Below are 6,557 nucleotides of genomic sequence, written 5' to 3' on the forward strand. Positions count from 1 at the left end.
AGCAAAAGTCATCAAACGGAGCAAATAAATCCAGAGAAAATCACAAGAGGGATTTACCAAAGGACTGGAGAGTTTGGTTTTAAAGTCCCCATTAAATCAAAATTGACCATACTTACTTTGTTTGCCTAAATTGATTGTTTTGTGGTGAAGAATTCATCCATGCAAGTCAATCCACACAAAAAAATTTTTTGGCTTTGTAATCTTTAATCAAATTTTGAAAATGCCCCTCCCCTCTGCATTGGAGGACCTTGCCCGATGACGTAGGCTTTACGGTTTGGGCGTCTGCTTAACATCCATAACCACGCCCCTCCAACTGACAGTAGACAGGCTGAATGAAAACACCTACTTTTCTAGATCCAATCAGGTGCTAGTTGGAAAAAAGCCACGCCCACTATTTTGCCTCATTTAGTATTCCGTTTCTCTCGGAAATACGTCACAACACTGGAGAAAAGTCGTTTGCAACTTCCGGTTCACGGGGACTTTAAAGGGGTGGTAGATTATGGTTTCACTTTTCTAACTTTAGTTAGTGTGTAATGTTGCTGTTTGAGCATACAAAACATCTGCAAAGTTACAACGCTCAAAGTTTAAAGCAAAGGGAGATATTTACTTTTAAAGAAATTGCTTTTTAAGGACTATAACAAACGGCTGGTAGGGACCAGAGCCATAGAGAGACAGAGTTGCGACACACTTTGATGTCGCCGCGACGGCTGTCACGCTGTCATGTTCTTCTATGGACAGACAGCAGCGATTGCATTATTAAACGGTAAATATAAAATAAAACACACACCCAAGTACTTTTTAAGCTGTTATTGCATTTTGTTAATGTCAGTTTTGCATTTGGAGAGGCAGGGTGACAACTTAGATAAGTTTTAGGCTATATTTTTGGAGGGAAAAGCTTAGTGTTCATGTTCGCATGGGTAGTAATAGCACTGGCTTTAGCGGCTCTAACTTAACTTTTCCATGTCATTCACCTGATGATGGACGTCTCATGATATTTATTTTAGCACAACTGGGCTGTATTAGGCTATTGATTCCCGTGATCTTGCTTATAAATTCTGATTCAGCCATTAGCTATTACCTTCGTGATCACGCAAAGAGGTCTGCAGTCCGTTCAGAATTCCAACCAACATAAAATATAAATAATTACGCTGTGCATGTACAAATGAATGATTTAGGAGGGAAATAGACTGCTCCCATAACGTAGAAAGCAACGACTATATACAGCAATGTTCGGTAAATATTCAACCTTCATAAAATTAAACCGGAGAGATAGTTAATGAGTGAATTAACTATGTTCCTAAATACATATAAGCACATGCATAACCCTAATCCATTTAAATAAATGAATTGTGTGTGTGTGTGTGTGTGTGTGTATATAATATTATATATAGGCTATATATATATATACATATAAAATATTATTAAAAATATTATATATTATATACATCAGGTTACCAGTTAGCTAACGTTAGTGAAGTGTTGGTCACGTAAGCTATCACTGCAATTAACCTATTATCTTCCAATAAACATTTACTAAAACTGGCTACATAAAATATAACTACAGACTAGATTCACGAGAGGTCGGCTAATGTGTGTAAAAGTAAAAAAAAATACAGTAATTTCATTAATTTACCAGCGAGCGTACTTCTGAAGCACTGAAAATGAATGGGGTTCAATGGAGAAACTATCAGTGTTTGGAACTATTGGCCGCTCCACGACACGCGTTACTTCCGCATTCAAAAGTTCCTATGGCGGTCTATGGGAGTGTCGCAACTCTTTCTCTCTATGGCTCTGGTAGGGACTACACAACATTCCTCCCTAAAATTTACATAAACCCCGCCCCCGTGAACGTGATTTATAGATTATCATGACAGAATATGCTAATCAATGACTAGAAGATAGACACATAAGCTACATAAATTAATCCACAAACCATTCAGAAATGTCCTGTTGCTTCTACATGTCACTTCTTCTTGAGTCTCTCCATCATTGTCTGACTCTGATTTGAACATAAAAGGCTAAAAGTTTTTGAAATTTTCAGTGCGTGTGTGAGGTAGAAGGACACAAGCTGTTGAAGCTTGTGTCTCCCCACCCAGCCCGTTCTCATCCTTTGGCGTCGTACATGTGACGCTTTGGACATTTCGTTGAAATCTTACGCACATGGCATCCTTTAGCATCAATATGAGCAGAACCCAAGGCGTCATACAGGTGACGCTCGTCTAAATCCAACGCACATGGCATCGTTTAGCGTCAATATGAGACGCAGATCCCAAGGCGTCATAACTGTACCCCCCTAAACCTACCCATAACAGTGCGTGTTATATTGACGCTAAAGGATGCCATGTCATATGGCGTCACCTATATGACGCCAAAGGATGAGAATGCGAGAATGCGTTGCCCCACCCCACCCAGCAGCTCATTTGCATTTAAAGGGACACACACAAAAACGGTGCGTTTTTGGTCACCCTCTAAAAGTGACTATTTTAACACGATATATAAAAATATCTGTGGGGTATTTTGAGCTAATACTTCATATACACACTCTGGGGACATCAGAGACTTAATTTACATCTTGTGAAAAGGGCATTATACCACTCCTTTAACATATCAAACACTGAGGAACAGAACAGCCTAAATAGATACTCACAGGAAATGAGGCACAGTGAGAACAATAACAGCACATGATACAAAAGCGGGAAACTGAAATGAAACATATTGAGGGACTCTAGTGGCCAAAACTAAAGGCCATAAACCTAAGAAGTATTTGGCTTCAGAAAATGATATGGGTGAATGTCAAAAACATGACTGGGCTGAAGCCTCTTTAAAAAAAAAAAAAAAAGATTTTTTAAAGATTTTTTTTTCTTTTCTATTTTTAAGAAATATTTGTTTTTTAAATGACAATCAATGATATTACATTTTGAAAAATTCACTACTCTAATGGCAAACATTTTATTTCTATTTTTAAATAAGGTATCACTATATCATGGTGGTATGTTTTACTATTTAAACTTCTGCTTCTATGGCAAGTTCATTTCGGAAAGGGCAATAGCTGTGTCTTTTGGCAGGTCTTTCATTCGGTCTGGCCATCCCTTCTGTGCTGTGTGCTCTGCTTCTTTCTCTGTCTTTTTTTAGGGGTTCAATGCAAACCCTATTGTAACTGTTACAATTTTCTAGGATTTCAGCATTCTCCCCTAAAAGTGATCGGGCAGACCAAACCTCAAGTCGTAGAGACTTGAAACTTTGAGGGATGGTGCCCAATTGTGGCTATTGTGGGCCTCTGCCATTTTGAATTTTGTCCTAGAATGATGTATTTTACGAATGCATTAGCGTATCGTCATGAAACTCATTGTGTGTCATTGGTACCATGCCCTGAAAGTACACAAAAAATGTGTAGGGAAATTTCCAAAAAATGCTTATAACTTTTGATTTATTTTGCCTATTTTAATGAAACTGGTCTTGAGCATAGGTCTTGATAGATTCCTTGGGTCATGCTGAGAAAAACGATGCCACCAATTATGTTCTTACTTATACTTACTTTTTCGATTTCTCCTCCTAGTCCGCTGGTCTGATTTTCACCAAAAGTTATCAAATGCTTTTTTGATAGACCAAACCGTTCTCGAGTAACTCATCAACACATCATGATGCCAAGCTGATTCTGAGGCTGTAACTCTCTGCAACGCTTTGGCATATTGACACCAAACTTGTTGTGTCATTGTCACCTCACATTGACCACACAGACAGTGCCACCTATTGGTCAAAAGTGATAAGCAAGTTAATCATATTACAGCTCTGATTACAGTGATTGTATTTGTGATTTTTCAGCCATTTTGACTAAAATAATCTATAATTGTTGCAGTTTTTTCTTAACCTACCTCCCATACTTGCATGTCACATTGTTCCTTTTTGTGCTTGGCCCTGATATATTTTGTTTTTGCAAACTCTCTCCTATGTCTGGTGGTGAGAGGTGAAAGGATGTCATTGTCTGCTTCAGTCGGGCGGGTTCTTTATAAGGATGGTAGTTTCCAGCTCCAGCAGATGACCGTTTTTCTGTATAAGTGTATCTACTCAGGCACACAGACACTGTCAGTAGTGCTATAATAAGGGCATTTGTGTTTTGGACCATAACAAAATTTATTGAGTCATCCTTGAGACTTGAGCCATTTTGAAATTTCTAAAAACAAAAACAAAAAAACATTCAAACTCCTCCCAGGCCGTTGGTCCAATTTTCAACAAAATAGGCACAGAGAAGCAAGGATGGTACTAGCAAAAAGTTATCAAAAAAATTTAATAATTGCAAAGATATAAGTTAATCAATTGGTCAGGAAACGCCCATTTTGGTATTGTTCAAGCTTAACAAAACTTTACAAACAAAGACAACAGAACTTTCTGAGGACACACACAAAGTTTCATAAAATTCCACCATTTGGGGGCGCTACAACTAAAAACCTATTAGGCCTATATCTTCGCAAAAAAAATAAAAAATAAAAAAAAAATTATTTGGTGCATCTGTGGTGGATGTCCTAACATGACTTGGATACTTAAAGTTACACCATGTAAAGATTTTTTATTCAAAACTAGCACAATTTAAATAACGAGTAAGTAGGCTACATCATAAATCTTCCAAACCCTGTGTTTCTCTCACTGATTCACTAAAGGAAGCCAATTGTAAGTGTTATATTTCAGACCTGAATGGGTGGATTTTGCGGGAAATTGCATACATGGAGGAGGACCACAATATAATAGGCTATAATGACAAAAATGTTCAGTAATAAAGGAGTAATAATCTCTGAGATGGGAGGGTTTAAATTCTGTTTAATTGTTCCCTTGTTCTGTCTACAGTAGCCTATACAGTAGGCCTATAGGAAAAAATATATATAAAAAAGGCCTATTTGTGAATTGAATGAAAATGATAACTTTAAATTATTATTTAATATTATTTTAAAACCAAACATTGCTTCCAAATCAATTAAAAATTATCAACCTCAATAAAACAATAAGTTGCAATGTTTTAGAAGTGACAGGTTAGGCAAGATCAAGTCCTGCTGCATGTGTGAAATGTGTTTTGACAGAAACGGCATCGGCGACGACAGACGACTTGTTGTGTGGTAATATACAGTAATAACCTATTTTTTTTTACAGTCTATGGTAATAACACATTCAATGACTTTGAAAGTCGCAGGGCGCGGCCATTTGTAAGTTGGATGTGCAAGACTTCCTGTTTCTTCCGCTTGCAGTTATTTTAGCTGTAAAAAAAACAACTCGATATGCTGCTTTACATTGCAGACTGGTATTTCTTAGCATATTATTTTTAATGTATTGTCGTAATTATACACACACTAATTTGTAATGCAAATAGTTTTAACATTTACTGCACATTTACAGAGAGTGGCTAACTTCTGGCTTAGCTCGCGTCACATCGGGTGTGGATCATAAAGATAAATGGGGGGAATACAAAATCATCATGACATTTTAACTGTTTAACTTAGCAAATTGCCTAATATTTACAGTTTCCTCTTTTTCTTGCAGCTTTTAATGTATTGTAATCAATTAATGGGCACTCATCAATTCATGGTAACACTCATTTTGAAATAAAATTGGTAAGACTGAATTGAACATTTGAATCTTTAAAATGCATAATGAACAGTATTTTATTTGAACACATAAGCTGATAAACATACTTCAGTAAAAAGGATTTCACTTTTTTCAAATAATTATAATAGGTTGCACATAGACCTTTGTTTGCCATTTCATGCTAATCAAAAAGCATTTTCTTGTGTATGCATGGGTTTTGATTGCACAGTTGTACATCAACCTCTACAGTGGCCAGCGCTGCAGTGCATCATCCTATATATTTCCACCAAGTGGAACTTTTCACCCCTTCAAACCAAGATGGCCAACAGCCAGTCAGAAATGCCAAGTTTCTCTGGAATATCCATCCATTCCTTCTATCCTTGCAGGTAAAACAAAAATTGTTTCCTCCCAATATTTTATATTGTGAGGAAATTCTGATTGATCATCTGTCAACTAAATTAGACATCATGCATCACTTGCTATATTTCAGCTACACTTCATACTATTACTGTGAATATTGTTCTTGAAATAATCTGCAGTAAATATTTAGGCTGTAAATAAATGCTTTTGTGTTATTAAAATGTAATCAGTTACATCAAAAAATAATGTACGTAACTTGTAATCAAAAAAATGTAATTGATTACATATAATGCACTTTACCTGTAATGCGTTACTTTACTCGTTACATAAAAAAGTAATCTGATTACGCAATGCATGTTACTTGTAATGCGTTACTCACAACACTGCTCATTTCAGATGAGACTAAACGTCTTCCACAATCTGAAAACATCAATAAATCAATGTAGATTTCAGTCTTTTGAGAGCTACAGTAGAAATGTGTCCATTTTGAACATAAACAGAATTATCAGCTGGTAAATGGACGTACTCTGGTAGACTGGATGTTGGGTTTCCACACAGTTGTACCTTCACCGGTTGTAGAGATCTTTGATGGAATCACGTCCTCATGTTCTAATATGCGTTTGCAA

This window comes from Rhinichthys klamathensis, unplaced genomic scaffold, assembly GCF_029890125.1.
Source record: "Rhinichthys klamathensis goyatoka isolate OS25496 unplaced genomic scaffold, OSU_Roscu_1.1 h1tg000208l_1, whole genome shotgun sequence".
In the NCBI taxonomy this organism is placed as follows: Eukaryota; Metazoa; Chordata; class Actinopteri; order Cypriniformes; family Leuciscidae; genus Rhinichthys; species Rhinichthys klamathensis.